The sequence below is a fragment of the Bombus pyrosoma genome, linkage group LG13 (assembly GCF_014825855.1).
Source record: "Bombus pyrosoma isolate SC7728 linkage group LG13, ASM1482585v1, whole genome shotgun sequence".
NCBI lineage: Eukaryota > Metazoa > Arthropoda > Insecta > Hymenoptera > Apidae > Bombus > Bombus pyrosoma.
The window spans coordinates 1545963-1571338 of record NC_057782.1 but is presented as its reverse complement, the minus strand read 5'-3'; the positions used below and the strand labels follow the sequence as shown (position 1 = coordinate 1571338).

At 40.8% G+C, this 25376-nt stretch overlaps 1 protein-coding gene across 4 annotated transcripts in view; it reads right to left on the bottom strand.

The window, feature by feature from the left end:
* The window catches only part of LOC122574459 (POU domain, class 6, transcription factor 1), a 210151-nt gene that overhangs the window by 28396 nt on the left and 156379 nt on the right, over positions 1-25376 (bottom strand). The gene's annotated exons all lie outside the window — the stretch shown is intronic.

Here is a 25376-nt window from a genome sequence, read left to right as displayed (position 1 = left end):
AATAATGGTGGTAGACATACACGCCGTTCGATAGGGTATAAGGGGGTTGGAGGCAGGGCTGGCGGTGAAAAAAAAGGGAACAATGAAACCCGTACGCGGGCGACGAATCATCGACGAAGAGAAAAATCAGCGAGACGAAGTCGACCGTTCGTCCGATATACACTTTGTGTCCCATGTGTTGAACGTGCGAAACGCGACAAAGGTTTGCCGATTTCTCGAATCGAACTCGCGTGTTTATAATATTTCCCGTGATGTATCCACCAACGATTCTTTGTGAGCGCGACGATTCTTTCGCGAAATGAAGCTCGTTAACGAAATTCTCCCGCGATAATACGATTTTCGCGCGCGTGTCCAACAGAGAGAGAAAGTGAGTGAGTGAGTGAGCGAATGAGTGAGTGAGTGAGTGAGTGAGTGAGTGAGCGAATGAGTGAGTGAGTGAGTGAGTGAATGAGTGAGTGAGAGAGAGAGAGAGAGAGAAAGGGAGAGAGAGAGAATGTAGGAAACAGAAAACGACCAACGTAGAAAAATTGCACATTGCGACACACACTCCCGTTTTCTCATTCTCTGTGTGAGTACACGTGTACGCGTATTACAAATCGACGAGATATTATATAAACATAAATAATTCGCGTTGCGAAATTTTTCTATTGTGCACCTGACGATATTCCAAATTAACAAGCTGACGAGATGCGATATAGGCACTACCACCACTGGGGGTTGGTTCAATCAGCGCCGTACAACGATATATTGGCAATCAAGCCGGTGAATATTTTTTATACCGCTGCCCCTGTACGATTACAAAGCTGCACAAAGGCTCGGTACGGATTGTCAATTTTCTTAAAATACCACCGGCGAATGTACAATCTCGCGAATACCCACGTTTCAATGCGCGAAGGGTGAAGATTGGAATTTGTTGCAATTATTCCCTACCGGATTTTGCATTACCTGTGCATTCGCCTCTGTTTTCATCCTAACATATTACGGATACGATATATTACAGGCGACACTTTGCACTAACGACTGGTAACTTTATCTTCGTGTTCTTTATTCGTGTCTTTGACGTGTTCCGTATTCAGGATAGACTTCTCCTTATTTTGCTTTGTGAGACAGCTACATTACAATTATTCATCACGGAAAAAAGTGTGGAGTTTTGGGAAACTCTACCTACAGAAATTTAATCTATTTATTTATTCCATCAATAAGTATATCTATTTATTCTGTTAATTCCGGCGGGCCATCGCAATTATTGCGTCATGTTTCTTTTTCTTTTTTTTTCTTTATTACTGCATTAAGACTCTCCTTATGATTAACCAGGACAAGATATAAAGTTTGTCAACTCTAAACAAAAAAATATGAAAATCACTCGTGGCTGAGGGTTCAACGTCCGTCCAACTTAGCTCTAAAGAATATCAATTTCGATAGAACCTTCAAATCTATCACTCAGCAATATTTGCTTATTCTCTCTCGAGAAATATGAATCGAACGAGGGTTGAACGGGGTAAAGGGAGCAAAAAGGTAAAGAAAAGAGAGAAACTGGCGTGTATTAATCATTCGTCCCCGTATCCCCGGCTCGTTCGTGCCGTGCGATATATAATTCATGCATATTTACGGGATGCCGGAGGAATAATTAACGAACGGCAGCGCATTAAGGCGCGTCCTGTGTATATATATGTACATCGCACGTACAGTCGGCTTCTTAGAAAGACAATCTAAATTATAATAAATCGATGGAGTACGCACGAGCCCCGATGCTTTCCACCCTCGTTTCTTCTCTCTTTCATCGTGTGTCGATGGTTGGTGGTTGTACAAAGTAATGTTACCCGGCGCGCGGCCTCTTTGCATAATGGCATGGAAATATGCCGGAACGTGTATCGCCATAGTTGGATACAGATTAAGCGTGTTAGAGCTTCGACACCCGGCTAATTCGCGAAAAAGGACTCTCTCCCCGGGGTGACACGATCCATGAATAAATTCGACCGAAGCTTCTCTCTCGGACTCACGGTCAACCAGATAAACATGACTAGATATCAGACAGACGATGTTTACGGCGATTTTCAACCAGTGATAAAATTATTTTGCGAGAGAATTTTAAGTCAGAGGATTTAAATACACGGATCTTTTCAGAGGTTTAAAATTCGTTTGTCTTCAGTTCGTGTGGCCAGTTACCTAAATGATGATACAGGCTTTTAGACGATCAAAGTTTTAAACGTGAAATCGGGGAATGAAGATTCTCACTGGTACAAGTGACAGGATTAGGCGAAAAAAAGAAATATATAACGATCCGGAATCCCGCGAATGGTGGAAGTTATCAAACGATTCGAATGCTCTCGCTGCCATTTTTCTATATAAAAGGGGTGAATATCCCTTTTCCGTGGCGCTGTAATTTCGAATTTTCGTCAAAGTCGTACAATGGAGAGCGGCGCTCGCGGCCGCATCGCCATTGGTATCGGGGCATTTCATTGCATAAAAAATAGATAAAGCCCGGTCGATAGGTAACGAACGAAAATAGGAGGCGCAGGAGCAACGGCGGTAGTTCAATTTTTTTTGTACGCAAATTCGTAAACGGCTATGGCCACCCCCATATTAAATGGACGAGGCGAGGGGGATTAGTTGAATGTACAGGCCCGGCCATTTTGCTTGTAAAAGTGCACTCCGATATATAGTAAGCCGTAGAAACGTATGTTTACGGGGTTTAGACATTTCGCATAAATTAATCAGCCGATCGACCCCCCTTGCTCGACAGAAGCACACAAACGTTGCTTTTCTTCCTATATCCGAACCTTTATAATTTCTTCAACGGTTTTCGTATGAGAAATATAAATCCCACCTGCATGCTTTGATCAACATGTTATTATATTTAATTTTTTCCTGAAGGTTGGGGATAAATATCGATCGTACTGTAGAGGTATAAGTATCTTTTATAGTGAAAGAGTGATCTTCTATGTACATACCTTTTTAAATCACGTGTGATCTTATTTGGGTAATAAGCATGCTGATTATAGGGGATGCGGATCGAGAGTATGCACAGGTACTTGAAGTAAGAAGAAAATTCATGTAAACATAGGTACGCGGTCGCTTTGCATTTAAATGTAAATTTATACAACGAAAGGAAAAATTTTAGTATGCATGAAATGAATTTTAACCAATGTATCTACGACACTGCGGTTTGTTCAAGCCTTAACTGATAAGTTAGATTATCTCAACCCCGTGTTAAACAGGCTTCTTAATTATTCACGACCTATTGAGAAATTTCTATAATTCGATGCTAATACGTACACAAAAAACCAGATTTATTTCTGAATACACTTAAAAATCCTGGAATAGCATTTATTTTTAATAAGACTCAATTTTTTATGCATATTGTAAACTTTAAATTATGCATACGTTTGTCAATAAAACTGATAGCCAAGTTAAATGGTATTCCTATTAATGATTGTTTAATTTTATTGAGTCTTGAAACAAATGTACTGAATAATTATACTAAAAGCTTTAAGCGGAGGTGCGAGTTTAAGGAGGTGCAAGAATATTTATATTTCAATTTTGCTCATTATTTTAGTAAGTACGAAAGATTTGTATTGTCGTAAGAAGATGTTTAGCATGAAATTGAAACGAAAGATCATGCATACCAACAAGAATTCTCTTCTATTTTATTCAAACTTGAAGTATTTTTTAAAGTTAGGAAAATAAAATATTGGTTGAATGTGATCGGAAGAATGCATTTAAAAGGTTGTCATGTTTTTCTTCGCGAAGAATAGATATATTTTACTCTGCCAATTATTTAACAAATATTTTAACCGCGCCGCCGGGAATTAATGTAACACGCACTTGACTCTCCACTGGAACAACAAACAAATCATTTGGAAAAATTCTTGAAGCGACAGCCGACTTCTCGTGTGCATAATTCATAACTGCCTCTCATTGACTTCGTTACTGTTTCTAATTGTTGTCCATTCATTCCCGTATTTTGGTAGCCGTCTCTCAATTCCGTTAACAAGTTTGTCCTCTCCGTTCTAATTACCTCTGAGTAAACTCCTCGAATTTCAAGTGTCCTAAATATATAAATATTATCAGGACAAAAAACTTCTTCGCATTCCGAAAATGGATTTACCAAATACCCACAATTGCATCAACTTCAATTATCATTATAGACCTGGTCATTCACTTCCCGCCGGGGTTTGTGTATCTACCATTATCAGATTTCGTTAAAGAGAAATGTAAAATTAAAATACGAAGAGGATTTCCAAGGTAATATAAAATAATTATTAATTTTTAAGAGTAGAAGCGGTATAAAGAGAATAAAATTGGATATTAATTTGTATCGGGTACGTGTTCTGCTTGCACGAAAACTTGCTTCAGAAAATTGATCAACTTTTTACGAAGTTTTGAATATTGTAATGTTATATATTACGGAAATTTGGTTCAGAGAAATTTATTTCGCACAAGTTTCCAAGTTTTTACAAAGTTCCGAAACTTCGGTGGTGAGTAAGTTAACAACAAAAATTTGCTTCGGAAAGCCAGCCAACTTTTTTACAATGTAGAAAAACTTCACTGATAGGATATTCAGAAAACCTTCAAGTACTTTAGAAAACCTTCCAATTTTGCTACAAACTTCATTGATAAGTTGACCACAAAAATTTGTTTCAAAGAACTTAAATTTTCCACAAAGTTCCGGATTTCAAAGTTTCCACAAAAGACAAAAAATCCTACAAATTGTAAAACCTCACGGGCTGATTTTTCACAAAAATTTTCGACAGAAAACTCTAATTTCCGGGAGATTTAAAAACGTCAGTAGCAAGCTTGGAACAATGCTAAAACACACGAGGGTTACAAATACAAATTTCTGGAGAGCAACGCGTCCCCCATTCAGCTAGGGTAGGAACACGGAAGTTGGAGGCCCCGCCGGTAAAATAAACTGAAATTTTCGAGTTATTGCAACTCCAATAAATCGAACCTAGGGGGGAGAGGAAACATTCTCGTCGGCATGGCCGGGGATCCACGGCGAGACATAAATTCTCGGGACGGTTCGACAAAAAAGTCCCATTCCCCGATACAAAGAAACTAATCCGCGACCTTTCACACCTTCGAAACGGCTGGAAAGCAGCCCGATTTACACGAGCCACCCTCGCCTCTCCCTCTCTCATTCCTGTGACGCGCGCACCGGCGTCCAGAGCAATCGGAACAGCGACCATCAGCGACAATGCCCGACCGAACGAAATAATAACGCTTTAAATTTCGCGGGAAGGATCGTTCGTTGGTCGGTTCGAGCAGTAAAAAATCGTTAGCCGGCCCTCACGGGCCATCTCGCTAATGCGAAAAACCGTGCTGCAGCGTTCTCCGCTCGACAGACAGAGAGAGAAGTGTAGAGACGGGAAGAGAGGGACCACCACCCAGATCGGATCAGAGGGTGGACGGGGGTGTACGTGGACACGCGTGTGTCTATCCATACATGCATATATATATCGAACAGTCACACATATATACAGAGTAACGTGGTGCAAAAAAAACGCGAGCAGAAAAAGGGCGGCGTTGCGAGCTGGTTCAGTGGTGGGGTGGAAAAAAGAGGGTGGCACAGGATTGGGATACACGGTCGTTGGAAATGCAACAATAAACATTACTTATCGGCACGGGAGCCTTTAACAATGCGGATACGACGAGAGAAGCGGCTCGCGGCCGCGCAAAAGCGCAAGTTTTTTGCAATAAAGTCATTTCGAGGCATTTGAGTTATGGGTAATTCGTGTGGAACGCGCGAGCGACCGGTAACGCATACACAGAGACATAGGGGGACGTGATAGAGAAAGAGTACGAGAGAAAGATCGTATGGAAAGGGTGGGAGCGTGTGCATGGGAGAGAAAGAGAACGGGAGATCAGGTCCCAGCGCCATTGATTAGTATTAATGACTTAGCTGCACTCATTTCGCCCGAATAAAAGTAATTGGATTTGGCTTCGACCCCGCGGACCGCGCCAGCGGTGCCTGGCGGCGTCGGTGGCGTCGGCGTCCGCGGTGGCGGCGGCGGCGGCGGTTCGTGGCGTCGGCGCAACGAAAACGGCGGCACGGCGTGTAAAAATACATTAATATCTGTTTGCGCTTAATAAACGATAGCCGCGCTGACTTCAGACTAATGGCCGTATTCCGGAATCGGTAATACGCGTTTTTATGTTTCTTTCTCTATACAACGGCCCCCGCGGCACCGGCTTTCCCACGTACGCTTATATTCTCGCCAATCTTTCGTTACGATCGATTCTCCCTTTTGTCTACCTCTCTTTCTCGTTTCGTGGCTCTTTTTCTTCGTCGTTTGCTGCGATGTCTTTTTTTTTTTGCTCTAAAAGGCTTTCGCGAGCTAGCCCTGCTCGTTACACGCGGGGATTACTGCTTTCCGCTCGGATATCGTGCACGAGCCTCCAGTTTGCTCGACTTGGGGTTACTGAAAGGATTCTTGTTGTTTAACGTTGTGACGAGTGCCGGAGGTAGGAATAATTAAGAATGGTTGTTGCAGGATCGTGATATCTTTAAGCGAGGTATTGGAATAACATGTATATTAACAAAGCAGAATCTTGATCTTGGTTTCAGATGACACTGAAGAAATCGAGACGATGATCAGTGGGATTGTAACAATTATAAAATAAGTGTATAAAATTAAGATATTAATTTTAAAGAAATCTAGATGGATTCTTTTGAGGATCAATAAAATATACAAGAGAAAAGACAAAAATTATTTCGTAAGCTACTACATAAGCAACGTAGCTTACGAAAACAAATTTTGTAACCTATCTATCCATTCCCATCCCTCTGAACGTACAGAAATTCAATGGCGAAGATACAACGAATGCGGAACACAGGAATAAGCAAATAAACCGCGCGCCTCATTAGAAACCTTACCACTAAGGGGCAAAAAGAAAGGAAGAGTGGTGGAAGAACAAAAAAAAAAAAGAAGAAGAAACGAGAAGAAAAGCCCATTAACAAAGTCCGTATCACGACGTAACAGACCCACCAAGACACTTTTAACTCACCGCGTACCACGTCACAAGTACTCCATTGATCGGGATTAAGGATTATCCGTGGCCATCCAGAGCGAAGCGGTGCGAGGAAACGATGAATTTCCTGGACGACCGGGGTATCCTAACGGGGACGTGCTCCACGGGGGTTGCAATTATCACGTGGTCATTGCGAATCGTTGTTATCGGGCAGTTGGGATGAGGAGGACAGAGAGAAAGAGGGAGAAGAGGGAGCACGTGTGAGAAGGACGGGGATGAAAAGGGGCTAACCAGAGACGGAGAGAGCTGGAGGAAGATGGACAAACGAGAGAAAGAAAGAGGGAGAATCGACCGAACCCTCGGCACAAGGCTGCTTTGTCTGTAAGTGTAATTAGTCCAGGGTGGGGTTTCTCGCAAGAGAAAGTGAGATCGACAGAGACAGAGGAGGCTACGGGAAGGAGGGAAGAGAGGGGTAGAAGGAGGGAAAGGGTGGTTCATCCTGATTCTCTCCCTCGCCGCGCCACCATGCCCCACCACCGCCTTATTTATATGCAAATGAGCTTCATTTCGCGATATTAATGTTCCAGCCGAGTCGGCCTGGCCCGGCGCGAAAGGGTGCACAGGATACGCGGAAAAGGGTTCGCCCTCCTCCGTATATGTTTACGACCGTTGTGTTCACCAGTGCAACGCGCGATTTGCTCCGCTGAAAATTACGATGTCGATGGTCTAGATCGAAGGGTGAAATCATTGTGTCACTACTTTCGATTAGAAGAGGCAAGAAATTTTCTATAGAATTTTTTAGAAGACTTTAACTTTAAGGAGTTCGCTATATTACAGGTATTACAGGTATGCAATTCTATTAACGTTGTACATATTGAGAAAGTATACAATCAAGATGTAAACATAAGTTTGGTAATTTGTACTGATTAGTTAGAATAAATTTGTTTGAATATCTTTACATTTGCTTTTGAAATAAATAAATTATAGTTTGAAATTGTTAAATACAACTTTCTAAATCTTCTTTTTCATACAAAATTGTAATTACGGATTCTTTTCATTTATGAAAAGAATAATGTCTCCAAAATATCTCGGAAGATAGTAGAGAACTTCGTGCATAACTTAAGAGAGACGTGAATTGTATTAGGATAACATTCACTTCAAACAAGTTCAGATTTGCTGCTGAATAGTATCGTTTCTTCTATGTCAGAAGATTACCAGAAAATATACGTAACAAATAACTACTATCTCTTAGAAGCCAAAACAAATATGATTAAGGAATACAGAGTATCTTGCTATAATATCACACAAATATGATTAATGAATACAGAGTATCTTGCTATAATACCACACAGTTAGATAAAAAGAAAGAATAGAAAAAGCATTGGAGACAACAATAGTACAAGTATCGGAATATTGAAAAAAGATACAGATAGTAACGAAATTTATTCGAAGATAGTGGAACATTATCAACGCGAAACGTCCCGAAAACTGGATACCACCGGACCACCGAGAATCCGTAATTTTCACTCGAGAATTCCCCCTAATCTGCACCGCTATCTGGCCACAATTGTCGCTTATCAGCAACGTCCGATCCAGTTATGGTAATCGCGTAACCCCGAGAAAACGAACACTCTGCTGCGAAAACCCGAAGTTCCACCCCCTTTATACCCTATATCAACTACAAATCGAGAAGGAAAAGAAAAAGGAAAAGAAAAGAAAAATAAGACGAAGGTTAAGAGGGGCAGTCTTCTCTCTTTTGGTCGAGGTACAACCAGGTATCGGGATAATGACCGATTTATCGCAACGAGCAGAGCATGGCAGCGGGTAGACAGACCCCCATCAAGGCCTCCACCGGGTTAAATTAACAACAGACAAGCCACTTGAAACATTACCGAGGCTTCCTAGGCGAAGCAAGTCGAGGGTGGGTTACTGCTGCTACCTTACTCAACATAAATTAGGGCCGATAGAAAGGGTAGATTGCAGAATGTTGAGTGTATAACGACCGACGGTGGCTTGTGTCTCGAGCATCCGCGGCTCGCGTCTTACTCTTGTAACACACGCGATCCCCGAAAAATCTACCCTTACCACACGCCACTGCATTCTAATACAGCCCATTCGATGCATCAGGCTTAGGCAACTGTGCCACCCTCGTCACGTTTCAATGTGTCAATCTACCGTGTACCTCCAACTTGGAAATTTGAAATTCCAGCCTGCACTTTTTGACTGGTTTTCTATCACCTCTTTCAACGCTTTAATTATTTTTTATCGCCAACCTCCCGGGGTAACCTTTTAATGAATTTTATTAAATTCTCGATCATTTTATCTTTGGCACTTTTTTAATATTTTTGATTTCAGTACTCTTTTCTTATTGCCTTTGGATTTCTATAATGGCTATAAAAAATATCGTTTTATTTATTATCCTACGTATTTACGTACTAATTAATTTGATCATTGTTTATTTTATTATGTTTCTGTAATAGATTAGTACATTTTTTCTTGGTGAATTGGTAGGGTGAATGTATATGCCATTGAAATATTAATAATATGCAGTATAAAGTTTTAAGAATGGCGTAAAATATTTTAAAACGACATGCAGTGCGTGCATAGCATTATACATATAAACGTGCATATATGTACAAAAGGAAGGTATACTAAAAGATGCTAAATACGATATTCGATTTTACGATGCCGCGAAGTAAAGGTTCCAAAATCTTTCTTCGTCTTAATGTATGAAAACTATATAAGAAGACAATAATAAATAATTTTTGTCAATTTCCTGATTTTGATGTCATTTTTGATATGAAAGTTGAAAAGGGAAGCGATCAATTAGGACAAAATAGATGATAAGTTCACGAAGTGTTATAAAAAGTGTATTAAAAAGTATGTTATAACTAATCTCATAACGATCGATATTCTTAAAACGTTCTGAGTAAAAGGAAGTTTGATCATATAGGGATAGCGTAGTGAATTTAGAAATTGGTTTCTTTTATTCTTTTTATTCGCTCGAAAAATGACACATCTATTATTTAAACCGCAAAAAAGAAGAAATTGCCATATGATTGCCAACTTTTTATTCCAAACCAATTTCCGGAAAAATTCTGTCTACACGTGTCACTCCTCCAGTAGATGCAGACTATCATTTAGATATAATTTTAGCATTTAAATTGATGTTTTCTAATAATAAAATAGGTTACCAGAATTTTATGATTATCATATCAATTCATAGTTCGAGATTGCTCGCCACGATATATTTTGCAATTTCGCAAAATCGAACGCCACATTCGTAAACAGACATTCTCTTTCCTTTCTCTGCGGCAATTACAACCTTACTTTAATTACAATTCGTAAAATCTAGCGGGGACAATACCGTTTCTCTGGGAGGCAGTATGGAAATCGCGAGGCGAACTTTATGTCAACCTTAGGCACGAGTAATACGATTCTATTAAAATGATTATAAAACCGGCGTCATTAACGCGGGAATTTATGAATATTTTAAACCGAGGCAAGACGATAAGACGATCGCTTCTTTTCTTCTTTTTCCTTTTTTTCCAAGTTCATCCTCCTCCACCATTCTGTGTATTAAACTTTAATTTCCAGTTATCGCGCATGAAAATCGTCACGGTGAATGATGTTACTAGGTGGTAATATATAGGGTGTTGAAAAATTGTGCCACATTTATAGTATGATTCTAAACATCAAGAGATAAAGAAAATTTATGTACAAAAGTGTTGTTTGAAAATTACTTTTCAAATCGTAAACAATTTAATTTTCACATATTTGTGATTCTTCGTTCCGTGAACTGTTTGAATACTTCCGTGTCATTATACATACATTGTACAGTGGGTTACGAAAGAATCAGAACATTCCTAGCAACTTTTTATATATACATATATATTATACAAACCATTTCGAAATTTCACTATATCGAGACAGGACTATCATAACTCTAATGGAACAGATTTCAAAATATATATAGAAGTTACATACAATATTTATTGGATGTATACATTTTGCAAGGATCGTCAAAGTATTTGAACAATCAATTATTCACTGCATTAATAAGCCACAAATTTAGCGAAACCAACTGGCACTAATTGTATGTTTATGCTGTATATTAGTTATTCATCAAGTGTATATTTGCAATAAATGTCTTGTACCCTCTATGTACATTCCTAGATTGGTTACAAATTTTACAAATATAATCGTGTGCTTTATTACAATACTAAAGAAATTTCAAAACTTTTCTTGTAATGCACGTAATATATTCATAAAAGGATTCTGTGCCAAGCGTTCGGGTACTTTTTGTATAGGAAACGATACGTAGAACGAAAGAAAGAGAAAGACGAGAAGTAGAGGGGCATCGTTACCGGTAACGACTCCTCCGTAGGTAATGTTTCCCCGAGTCCCTTCGAAAAGCTTAATTACGGCGAGTCAGCGAAATAATTCGAAATAGGAGTAAACGTTTGTGCCCGGTGGTATTTGCATTTAATGGATATTAAAATGAATGACCATCGCTCATTACGAATGCCGCGGGGTGTTCGTGGTGAAATCGTGGGGTAATGAAGTCGCCGGGGCGAATCTTACTTGTAAATGGATCCTTCATTATATCCAGATATCGTTTCCGAGGAAATGCGTTCTAACGACTATTCGGACACGCCGCGTTCGAGAAATTGTAAGAAATCCCCGAGACCTCGCGATAATGCACCGGACTGTATCTTTCCTTCTCTTGGTTCCGTGTAATTACGTCCTGCATAAATTCCGGCGAAACGCTGTTTGCTCGTCTGATTGGGCAGAATCAAAACGAAGTTTCGGCGGAACTTGCTGCTCTTAGCCACAGAAAACTTTTAAATAACGCGGTTTTCACGGTTTACAGCAAAGTGGATGCGATTATTTTAAATGATTCAGGAGACGAAACGGGTATGAAGAATTATTCAATCGTGTAACGTTACGTTGTCAAATTAAACGGGAAAACCACTATCGTAGTCTGTATGCGATATTTTCTAAAATTGTGTTACTTTTTTTAATTCATAAATGTAATTGAAGACTTTACGGTCCTATTTTGAAGTGGATTTGATGTTTTAATCTATCCAGTTCTTGAAATTTTTGACATATAGTGGTTGCAGAAAGTATTTGCACGTTACTGTCTAAAGAAGCATTTTCTTATCAAGTTTTACATTTCACGTTCATACCATGAAATTTTTGTAGCTATACTACTAAATGATATGAATAAATGCTGTAATAAATACAATACCATGCAAATAGCTTCTGTAGCCACGGTATACGATATACTTCTTTGTATAGAAACTGCATTTGATCAATAATTAACAATCAAAGATACTGTTCACGACAAACGAAACCTTAATCAGCCAACAAAATTACAAATTCTACCACCTTAAGATTAATCTCACTCACTCTAATCATATAATCCTGTCAAATATCGCATACCAATTATCCCTAAAACGACGTGCAACAACTATTGATAGCGTCCGGTATATATACCATCTAGCTAAGAACGAGCCAACTATCCGGTACACGCGAGTGCCCTGTAATCAGCTCATCGGCAACGTTCAGAATATTCTTCGCAACAGACATCTTAATGCTCGCCAGTCGTAAACAGCGCGGACGTGACGTAAATCTATTCGCAGCGTGGTTGTTTGGCTCTCGGTCTTTGCCGGTTAAGAGGGGGCGGTCGGTTGAAGGCGAGTACAGCACGGTGTGAGCGAGGATGAAAGAGGAGCATGAGCTCGAGGAACACAAGGGAGAGCAAGAGAGAGTAAGATAGAAAAGCTGGCTGAGAAGGTGGTCGTGATGAGTGTGGTAGTGGTAGCTACGTTGGTAGGGGTGGTTGGGCGAGAGAATCGGAGGTGGGTCGACCGATGTATGAATATACATGACCTTACCATCAGCCCTTACACCGCAACGGGGCTCTGCTTACATTATTGTATATCTAATTCCGTGGATGGTTCTCAAAATTCGGTGTTTGTCGCGGCCAGGCCAGCGTCGCGACGCTTAACGTTGAAACGGCCACGTGGCCCGTTGAGAATCACTGCTGGCTCACGACATTATGCAGGCAGTCTACATATTATACATTCGGACTGGGATTCAATTAAGTTTGGTTAGACCACCCTCTACCCCCACACCGTCGCCCTTCCGCACCCCATGGTCCACCCAACCACCCACGACCTCCTCTTTCAACTTCGTGTTTCCCTCTTCTGCTTCCTTTCTCTCTCTTCTCCACCCTCTCTTACTCATTCACCCATCTTCTTCACCCACCCTCTTTGTCCAACCCATCCCTTTTTCGTCGACGACGACGCGCCACCGTAGAGGTGTTCTAAATCGTGTCTCGTTGAGACGATTCGTTCCGCGGTTTTCGTAACCGTTCCGGCTTCGTCTCGTTTGAATTATTGTGGTCTGCCGCCGCTCGATAGGCCTACCAGGTTTCAAGGGGAAATCGTGGCCTCGGCGGACCTCGTTTCGCCAACCGGGATACCAAATGTGGCAGCCGCGATTTGATCGGTCCGCTGAATTTTTGAAATCCACCCTCGGGATGCGGCGATTGAAACCGGTGAACCGCGGGGAATTAAAGTCGTATCGATCTTTATGGGATCGGTGATGTAATCGTTCTCAGTTTCCGCTATAATTGTACCCTGGGTAGATTGGCTAAAAGTTTATAATGAGTCACTCGAATATAAGAACGTAAAATTTCGTGGATAATAAAAGTAGGAGTGCGAGTAGTTTTTATAAGTGAAAGTAGAATCATCGGAGTAATACTTCTCAGCATATGTTCAAATATGGTTCGCACAGTCAGTTGTAGGATCTGAACGATACTCGACAATGGCTGAAATAATAATCGTCGAACAGCTGGTGGAAGGTTCGATGTCACGGCCGCCATGGATCCCCGTAACATGGACGAGCATGTTTGACATTCGGTGGACGTAACGAGCCACGGCAATGAGGTTAATTGAAATACGTCAAGTATGAGTTCGTGCTAGGGGATATTTGACCGAGCATGATAGTTAACCATCGTGTGTGTCGTTAATAGCTTCAAAGAAATTCTAGAAGACATGCCACACATATAGCAAATATCTTTTCGAATTTAAGAATAAATTAATCCTCAACTGATAAGGTGCAAGTGAGATCGTTGATAAGAAAGCAAGAAATGAACAATTAATCAGCAAAGACTAATCTTACATCGTACAGACATCAAAGGTAACTACATAGTGAGAAGTACAACACTCTGTCATGAAAATGAAAAATGTATTTCTATCGGCTATTTAATTCTCACTGCACCAGTTAAGGGTTGAACGATCTACCTCTACTACTTCAAATACAAAAATAAAAATATTAGTTCAATTCCACTAAAAATTTTCTAAATAGACGTTCTTTAAAAAAGCAATTTTCCAGAGAAAAGATCCGTTAATCGCGCCCACTCTATTTTCGACGCGCGGCAAGGATTCCCTTTGTTCTCTTTTTTTTTTAATTATCTCGCTTGCCGAGACAGCTACGTTTACTTTATCAATATTTCCCGGGGACCGAAAAAAAATCCTTGGCGTTCGCGCGGAGGCACAACCCTTCCCGTCGTTTACTCGTGCGGTACAGCTGGATAGGTAATTAGTGAGGGCCACGTGGTGCAGCTACGATATAAACGCGCGTCACGCGGCAGTGTTGGTTGATGCGTGAGTGCGTGTATCGACGAGGGTGCCGATGGAACGTGGAACGGTAGAGGGGAAGGGGTAGTCCAAGGGTCGCGACGAAACGGGCGACGAAACGGGCGACGAAAAGGTATAAGGGTGACGAGCAGCGGGACGAAGAACGCAAGAACATGGGAACGAGGAGAAAAAGGGGGAAGAAGAGAAGATACGATCGAGACGACTGAGGGAGACGGCGATACAGAGCAGACTGCACAAGGGGCTATAGGGGGTGGAGGACGTTGCAATAATGACAGAAAATTGCGCGCTTCCAGGTTCCGCGGCACCGACACTTAATTCAATTCAATTGCGATACAGTTCAATAATTCGATTAATTAAAAAATATCGCAGGGTCGCTCAGTCAGTTTCCGTTCGCGTCGTACATGACCCCCGTAGATTGATTTCTCTTTATCGTCCCCGTAGTCCGTTTCTCGCGAGACACACCATCGCCATACGATCTGTCACCCTCGCTCTCCTGCCGTTCCCCTTGCGACACGAGCATAAGCTCCGATCGACTCGACCACCGTGGTAACGTACACGGTGTGTAGCTTGAGAGCCGCTGACTAAAAGGCGTCCCTCATCATCGTCTCTCTTACTGCCCATGTATATCGACGAGAGCTAATAGCTGATAGCTGAAACGTACCACTCGATGCTCCCGCATCATCTGTGATTACTTGATTATGAGTATCGAGCGAGTGTTTTCTGGAACTACCAGTCATAGCGGAAAAACTCTCGCAAACGTCCACAACAGCGAGCACTTGCCGGGCTTATATTGGCTACCTTTGAATGCAATCTCATCCCTCCAACTTCTGCCAATCCCTCTTCTACGTTTTCGCTACCTTTTGCCTTCCACCATGTGCACGCCATCGTCCCGGACTCTCTTCCTCTCACTCGTTTTCTATGTCCCACACTCTCGTCATGCTGCGGGGATGCGAGATGCACTTGACTTTTAAAAACCCTATTAACTGACGTTAATAGAGAAGTCGTGCTTTCACAGACTGTTTCGCAGCCAGGGGAACAAGGACAGGAAGAAAAACGGGATTCCCTGTTCCCGGCCGTTCCTCCGTTACGACCAAGGGTTCTTTCTTTTCTCTGTCTTTCAACGTCCTTCGTTTTCTTTCCATTGTTCTCCACTCCTTTCGAAATATGTACTCTGGAGAATTTCTTATCCTTTTCGACTGTTTGCGTTTTTGGGATATTTTGGAATAGGAAAAGTTTTCGTGGAAATTGCTTTGGGAATGACACCTGTTTGCAATTTGTCAAAAAAACAAAAATAAACTCAGGAAATAATGTGTAAGGTCCGCATTCGCCTAAATGAAAAACTGTGCAAGTGTCTTTATTTTATGAATACAAATAGTAATGAATTTTATGTTTAAAAAAAGCTTACAAATTTAATTACAGTTTCTCCAAATTAAAAATTGTATCGCTTATGTTACCTTTTCTCTGAGCCGTTCATTCAATATTTAATTAATTTGACTGACTTTAATTTAATTAACTGAGCATTTTTGCAAATTCGATTTAAGAAACTAAAAATAATTTCTAAGCTTATACTATTTCCAAAACTATGCTCATTTCAAATCTTATCTTTATGTTATTTTCCTAGCTAATATTCATTTTTTTAAAAAGAATTGAAAGGATAAAAGTAGAAAATTTCGCACGAGAAGGGTGACTTTCTTTCAAACGGATCCCGTGATAAGTCAAAAGGAGTTTTCGCGTTTACGGCCCATTGAAAAATGGCTTACAGCGGATACTGTACTCTCCAGGAGCATTTCGGGATATTATAATCCCGTGGCGGTGTCATAATCATAACAACGCGTTAATTAAACTCGCTGATTTATGTGCCTTTCATATTGTAATTGCCCACCGAACTCCAGTCGGGCCACGTAAAAGCGAACAGAGAACTCCGATCTCGGACGACCTCGGACGATCTCTCGCTGTACGATTCTGAGATAATGCGAACGAATTAATAAATTAAGAGACAATTAATATCAACCATATACATTCATCATCTCTTGACATAATCCACCTATCCTGCTTTCCTATTTAATCACAAAATATCATAGAATATCACGTAATGCGAATGATTCATTCGATCTAAGCTCAAAATAGATATTAAATCAAAATGTTAGATCCTAGTTTGATCAATTTTTAAATTCAATACGTCGTCAAACAATGCCACGTTGAAACTGTCCGTTCGTTTGATTTTAAGATTAAATATGTTTTTAATATTCTTTTGAACACTTTGAACTAATACTGATTCAGTTAACTTAACGGAACGATCAAAATAATATTAATCGCGTCTTACGATACACTGTAAGTTTATTACTCATTTTCGAAGGATTGTACTTTCGAATCTATCATTTTGTTCTCTTTTTTATTTCACATAAAAATTACAGAAGAGAAATGTGAGAAGAATAATTTTGTTGGTTTTCTGTTCAAATATTCATAAGTCCGTGTTGTTAGAATTTTCGTCAAAATTTCTTGGAGGAATCGTTTTGAAAGAACGACCCTCGCGAATTTTCCATGCATTAGCCGGCTTTGAGTACGAAATCGACGTGCGACTGCTGCATGCGAGGCTGCAGATGGCGACGTAACTCGACGCTGCGTCCAACAACGAAGAGGGAACTCTTCTCGCGAATCGCGAAAACAATTCATTATGACTTAACGGTAGCAAGAAGGCGTATATTGTCGGCGTGGGCGACGAGCAAATCGCTTATTTACACCGTGAACGGTGTAATACGCTCGCCGGAGGCCATATTTAGTTTACCAGCCCGCGGGTATAATGTCTTTTTAGGTACGTTAATTAACAGTATTCATTTTGCACAAAGGTTTCTAATTACGTACTGTACGGAGCCATAGACTTAGTACCGCCTCCGCCACGGAAATGTTATGTCCCAGTTCTTGCACCAAGCCTCCCTCCTCTCTATCGTTCCTCTTAGGGGGTGTGACGGTCGAGTAAAGAGAGAAGGAGAGGAACGTAGAGGGCGAAGATGGTGGCGAAAGCAAAGACGGTCGAAATGCGGAATTAAGACACGAGATCTGCCACGTCAGCGGCCTTGATGACACCGAGTAGCCGGAGATCAGACGAAGGAACAGGAAAGATCGAGAGGGATTCGCGCATGGGAAGAGAATCAGAAACGGTCGAGCGTGGCGTGTCGGGTCAATACTTGTCCGGCCGCCACAGTTAGCAGTCGCATTAATTAATTATAATTAAGTTTTAGTTGACGCGACTGTGGAGCGGTGCGCGGGGGTAAGCAAGGCAGGTAGCTACGCGACTCGCATTTTGAGCATTACCGATATTATGCAGATTTCAATCCCCACCGCCCGTGTTACCACCCCTTGTCGTCGTCTTCACGACGTAGTTACTGGTACAGTAGTCTTTCTCCCTTTCCTAGAAACCCCTCCACGAGCGTTTCCTCGCCCACTCTCCTTGGTCTCTTGTTCCCTCCATCATCCTCCAGGACACGCTTACTCCTCGTGCCACTTGCCAAGCGAGTCAGAGAATGAATTATTTACTTATTTACGGTACGTAAACGGAATCTCTGTAGTACCTCGTTCCCCGTCTATAGTGGAGGAGGAATTAAGACGGCGAGGCTGGCCCTCCCAGCCAAGGAAATTGGCTCAAGAGGGTGACAACCGCTGGACATGGTTGGTTTTCGAGAGAGAGAGAGAGAGAGAGAGAGAGAGAGAGAGAGAGAGAGAGAGAGAGAGAGGGAGGGAGGGAGAGAGAGAGAGAGAGGGAGGGAGATAACTCTGGTGGATTGTCGAAAGTGAGTCAGACAAGTTGCTGACGAAGATTCCGTTTTATTGTTTGACTGAATAATTATAGCCTGCCATGTGTTATCTATAACATAATATTTCGTAATGTTTGTTAGATTCAGTGTTTTACATGAGAAATAAATAAAAAATCCACAAGTCTATCTCAATTTGAGCGACGAAATTTCACTATTGTACTATCGCACTGTGTTAATAGATGTATTTATAGCAATCCAAATTTTGTGTATATATCTTCCTATGTCTATTCAGAAGTTTCTTTGAAGATTTTGTTTCTTCTCTTCTATGTTAATCCGTATATTCAAAAAGGGAAAAAGATATTTAAAATAATTATGTTAAACGAAATACTCAGCGACATCTTACATTTTGTTACTACTTCAACAGAGGCTTCATAAATATTAAACAAAAATACACTTAAATAAATATACAAGCAATAAAACCATAAATGAAAAATCTATGCCAGACAACGAAAATTTATAATGAAATTCGCAATTGTGAATGAAAGAATAAATGAAAGAAACAATATCGTAACATAGTAATAAAAGATTTACAAAGATGTCTGAATTATTCCTTAATCTATTCCCTCATTTCGTCTTATTTACTCTTCGGCAAGCACGCGACAGCCGTGGCAGAAGCTGTCGCGTCACTCGGCAAGCAAGTCATAGAATTAATTACTTATGTACGGTGGATAAACGGGAGCACACGCGAGTTCCTGCGTACACTAGGGGATTCGAGCTTCCCAAAACAGCTCCTAACTCTCGTCGCTACCTGAGCAGATAAAATATCGCAAAATTTGTATCACATCGATTTGATTTTGTTCATTCATATAACATTGTTCTGTTCGTACATTCCATAGTTTGATTTCTAAAACTATTATTTTTTTTTTTTTTTGTCACTTGCGGCAGAATTGTGTTCTTCTAAAAATACCCTAGGTTCGTGAAAAAATATGGAAAAATGGTTATGGGTACGCATCATTTTTCGTTTCAACGGCGTAATAAATATTTTCTTAGAGCGTTAGAAATCTTTTTAAATTATTAGACTGAGAGTAAGAATGAAATTAAATAAATACAAATTCAAGGATTGCAGCAGAGTTAAAATTGTAGCAGGCATGTAATGTACGTGCGTAATTCAGCGACACGTGCACTTCTGTTCGTATCTTGTTGCGTCTCCAATGATAAATTTACGAGAGTGCACATTTTCTTCGTTTTTCTTTCATTATCTACAATTATGGTAACTGCTTGTGTGGGTTGTTATAGATTGCTACAGGTTACTATATAATTTGTAGTATTTGAAATAATTGAGTAGCTTCTGTACTGAATTTGTAGAAAATAAAGCAATTTCAGAGAAATCTCTTTGATAATTGAAACTAACTACATTTGGTTACGAAGGTTTACTTGTTTTTCCTTTAATCCTTCAGGTTTGCTGGATCTTGTCTCAACTCTGGTAAATGGCACACAAGCTTGCCTAAGTAGTTCTTGCGTGGGTGGAAATAATTCATTTCAGAACATTTTGAATATCAATGCGATATCTTTTTCTGGCGTGTTGTCATCATTTCTTAAGCATTCAAATATAGATCTAAGAAAATAACCTGTTTTATACAAACTTTCTTATTACACGAGAAGGCCAAGAAAATTTTCCAATCCAAAAGAACAGAAGTATGTCCGTAGCTAAGGTTTACCCACTTTAACCAAGAAATCTAACATCAATATCACTCGGCATAATATACAAAGAGATATACCTAAGACCAAAACACTCACACTGAACAACGCAGCGGTAAAGAACTTTCTATCGAACGCGTTTCCATCTTCATCGAATCCTGGCACAGCAAAAGAGGGGTGAAACGCGGCGCAGAGGGTAGTCGCCAGCTCGGCAGCGAGCGCACGTCGTCGTAAGAAGCTGTTAATCTTCGGTAATAAACTGTATTTTCATTATAATACGGCATGAATATGCAACGGCGATAATGGCCTTAATATCCCGGCATGCATCTTCCTGTGCTTTACGAGCTGAGCCTCCTCTGCCGGAATTTGAGGCGTACTCACAGTGGATTTTGCGACGACGTTACTGCCGACGGTTGCCTGCCACTGTGTTGCCCTCCAGCAGCTCCTCTCTTCTCCGCCTTACCTTCAGCAGAATGGATTCGCGGCTTCTCGTCGCGCGATATTCGACTTCGCAAACGAATCGTAAGCGTTTCCTCGTGGTTATCCAAACGTACCCAGCTACGACCTAACGATCCCGGTTATTTGGACGCAACCGCCGCACAATGCTGTTATAATTTTCAGTCACCATGTCGGTTTCGTTCCGAAACGAGATGAGTTAATGAAGCTACGCTCGGGAATTGTTTCGTAGGGCAGTAAAGAAACACTCCTACCAGCTTATTTCAGCAACCCGTCGTCGATGAAACGTATCTCAGGGTGAAATGTATTTAGTCTTTTAGCGTATAGATGTTTTCGGAATTTTCTCGCTCGCTTCGGTGTGAACAAGAATATTTGGAAATTTTTTCATTTGTTATCTTTTCGATGTTTTCTATATATACAGTATTGCTTGTATTTTTAATGATACTGATGATATCAAATCTAAGTACACGTGTCCTTATACAACCATAAAATCCTATATTCCCCAAACTTATAGATAATTGAGAAAGCGTGCGAAGCTTTATCCACGATTACCAACTCGAATGGAGATCTTTGCACGAAAATACTAAAAATTGCAGCGTACTGTTTCAATCGTTTTCTTCTATGATTCCGAGACCATGATCCTATATTTTAAGCTCCTGAAGAAAGCCAGACTTCCCTCATGGTGCTTCGTACAAATGAGAGACGAGCGTTCGATCGGGAATTCGAGCTTGTAATGGGTGCGATACATTCAGCATCGCCGTTAATGCGGGGCAACTTAATGTAAGCAGCGAGCGAAGGAATAATAGTGGCCTAGCCTACGAACATTCATTTATCTTAGTTTATTGCCAACTGCGAGGAAACAAACACCGTTGGAATACGCAACGACGCGCCATTAACCTCCCAGTTGCTTTGCCCGGCTGAGCTTAACGGTTCGTCCCATACTTTTATTCCGACTGACTCTCTTTTTTCTTAATAATGACTCGATGATGCATCGTCATTTGTAGCTGCTTTCCTAATTGGTCTCCTATCGACGCGACTCTAACTTCGATCTTGCGCAGCGTTTAACCCTTCTACGTAGTACTTTGGGTCGGTTTCGATCCAGCTAAACAGCATTTGTTAAATTTAAAGCAAATGCAAAAAAATCGTTGTTAATATGCTTAATTTCTAATTTCAGTTTCATTCTAAGATTGTTAATAAAATAAAATATCCTTAACCTTTCTATCTACCGAAACGAAATCGAGATTAGCAGCTTTTCTTGGAGATTTCTATTTTTATTAGAAATTTAGTATATAAGAATGACATTGAAAATTAATACTAGAACTACTGATACTATAATAATAACAAATATAAGGAATGCAAGGAAAATGATGATTTCTTTGCCAAAGAATGCTACATGATCTGAATAGTGAAAGTTTATGTACTCTATCTGTATGATGCTATGTGAGGTTTATCAACAAGGGAAGTTATGGTTATAATGTAAGTTATCATGCTCATGAAGCAAATCATTTTGTAAATTTAAGAAACATTAAATGATATAAAAAAATAGCCGATCTGCAGATAAGAAAATTATTCCTTATTCCGGGACACATATTTACAAACACGTCCGGGACAAAATTTACTAGTACTTTTGTAAAATGGATTACGAACTTATATTTCAAATTCTATCGTATTCTTTCGATATAATTACAGTTTTCCACTTTTATTCCGCTGTGAATGTAAGATTAGCTCGAACTATACACAAAAGAGGCGCCGTTAAATTTCGTCGATATTTTTGCAAGATGATAGCAACGTTTCAGCGAAATACCAATTCCAGGGAAATCCTTTTCGCTATAATTAACTTCCGTAACAATTTTCATAGCCTTTTTGTTTTTCTATTTCATCGAACATTCGCTGTCCATACATTTTGATTACATTCGAAAAAAAAAAACCATTCGCAATCGGGTCTGCTCCGTTCAGAAAGAGAGAGAGAGAGAGACGGACCGACAGACAGACAGAAAGCGAGCGGGGAAGTGTGTGTGCGTGTATGTGTGTGCGTACGTGTGTGTGTGTGTGAGAGAGAGAGAGAGAGGGAGCAAAGCATCGAACAAGCGACCCAAACAACCGATTCTCTAAATCACGAAAAGCTAGCATAACAAAAGATCGAACGAAGGGTGAAAGAGGCATGTGGAGGATGGTTGGGCGGTCGGTGAAGGGCGGTCGAGGGCGCGCGACACAGGATTCGAGAGACGAAATCGAACAGCGATCGGTCGAAGCGGCGGGGTAATTAGCGTCCATCGCTGTTTCGCATCGGGCGCGTTGTACTCCGGCGAAACAAATTAGACCGTGGCGCGTCGCACGAGCGAATAAATTTAGGGAATGTTTCGGCTTTGAAACAACGAACAGAGACGGTCACAGAGACCTGTGCACTGGAGGAATGAGAGAACGAAAATGAACGAGAAAAGGAACGAATAAACGAAAGCATGGCAAGTAGAATAAAACAGAAAAAAAATAAGAGAAGAAAAAGTAGGGAAAAAAGCAGAGAAGAAACAGAAAAATATAAAAAGAACACGAGGAGGTAGAGGGAGAGAAAAAATCCGGTGGGAGAAAATGTTTCTGGCACAGGATATAATGGACGCATTGCACACGAATATAATGAGATTTTACAGTGCAATTCACATAAAGCATTGGAAACAACAAAAGCTTTAGGGGCTGAAGGGGGCGAACGGGGTTGGTGGGGGTTGAGGGTGCAGCGCGATAAAAATGCCTGCGCCTAAACACATTATTTCTACCGTATCCCGCGCTTTTGCTCTCTCTACCCCGTATTACCAACCCCCTTTTCATCCCTTCCCCTGATATACCGCGATCTCTGAATGCAGACTGTTACCCTTTACCACCACCACCACCACCACCTCGAGGCCACTTGTTCGCCCTCTTTTTATTTTTTCCCTCTTTCATTCTCTTTTTTTTTATATGTCTCTTACTAACTGAGGTTGGTTTCGAATATGCCATACAGACAAGCACGTGGAATCGGAGTTATCCCGCAGGATACGTGTAAAACGTGTCTCATTAACGGTGCTTGGGCACTCGTCACTTTCTTTGACGATGCCGATTACCTCTCGAAAACGCGGCGGTTACTCTTCGCGGAACACAAACAGCGGCGGCCCGGTGTGGTCTGGGCACATTTTTGATGATGGGAACAGGGATTTAAATGCTGATAATTACGCTTGTATATATCGCGCGGGGTAGGAAAAACGTCGGGACGGGAGGATCAAAGAGAGATACGCGACCCAGCCGCGCCTCGCGATCGGATGCGTTTTTCGCGTTTCGAGCAATCTCAATTAACTCGGTGAAAATAAAAAAAAAATGCACGTATATAGATGTACGGGGGAGCCACTTTTATTCGACTGTCCTCGACATACGCGTCAGACATTTCTCGAATGTTTCTGTTCCACGAACGTGATTTATGCACAGGCTCTATCGGTTTGGAAATTAAAACGTGAAAGCGTTCCAGATCGGCTGGCTACTACGAACATAAAGAGTTAAAGAAGTCATGTATAGCAATATATGGATATTATACGCGATATTTGTGGAGTGTAAAAAGAAATGGTAAGTTCTTTTTCATACTAATATTTACTGAAAATTTGCTAGCATGTGGTACGACCAATTGTTATATCAATGAAATTATATTATTCAACAATTTTACCTCTAGTTTTATTCATTTTCTCAATTGAACTAATCAGTTTCTCGATATGATGTTGGCCTAGTAACGCAAAACTAAAATGGGTTAATGATATCATTCATTCATTATCTTCAAACTTCAAAATTTACTAAATAACAATCTAATATTACTATAAAATCATGTATAATTAATTGGTCAAAAATGAAGGAACCAATATAAAGGAAATAGAAGATAGGATCTGAATTTTGGGTGAATCACAACGCCCGGATAGATCCGTCGGACAAACAAGTGCCTAACTCTATTCACCTGCTTTTTTTTTCACCGAACCATTTCCGGACCTTCGACTCTGAATACCCTTTGAACGCTGTCCAATAGGGAATGGGACGCTTGAAAGCAAGCGGACAGCTACAGGGACCGCGACAGACAGAGAGACACGAGTGCAAGAGAAACACAGAATAGAGAGAGAAAGGTGAAAAGCAGCGAAGAAGGGAAGAGAAACGATCGCGGATAGTCGGTTTACGAACAGAGACAGAAGTAGCAGGTGTAGCAGAGGAAGATAAAAAAGATTGGAGGGTGCGTTTTGTCGCGTCGCCGATAAATTTTGAATGCACCCGCCGGCGGAATTAGTAGCCTGTTGGGTAATGATCAAAAAAATTATAAACAAAAGATTCCACGGATGGTGAGCCTTTTTCGTGGATCAACGAGGCAAGCGGAGAACGCTTGGCGAAAAGCTTTGACGGTGGCACACGGTTCCACACCCGACCCAGGCTCCCGTTGCTGCCCAAACCTACCGGGCACACTATATTTAAAAATCGGCGCGCTCTCCCGGAAACTTTCTCCACAAAGGGTAGGGGCCAACCGTTTACATCGAGTTTATTAAAATCGACTGCTAGCGAAATATAAACCGTCAACCGGAAGGTGGACGCGTTTGGGTTCCAACGGAGAACAGCCCGGTTTCGTGTCCTTATCTAGCCGTCTCTGACTTCGATCGATATATCTATCATCGATATTGGTATTTAGAGTATTTAAAATTTGGATTTTTTACATATAGAATTTCGAATATTTGAATTTTAAATATGTGAAACTTTGAATATTTGAATATTTCGCATTGAATTCTCGAAGCTTTTAATATATTGGATCTGTTGGCAATTGAACATTTGAAATATGAAT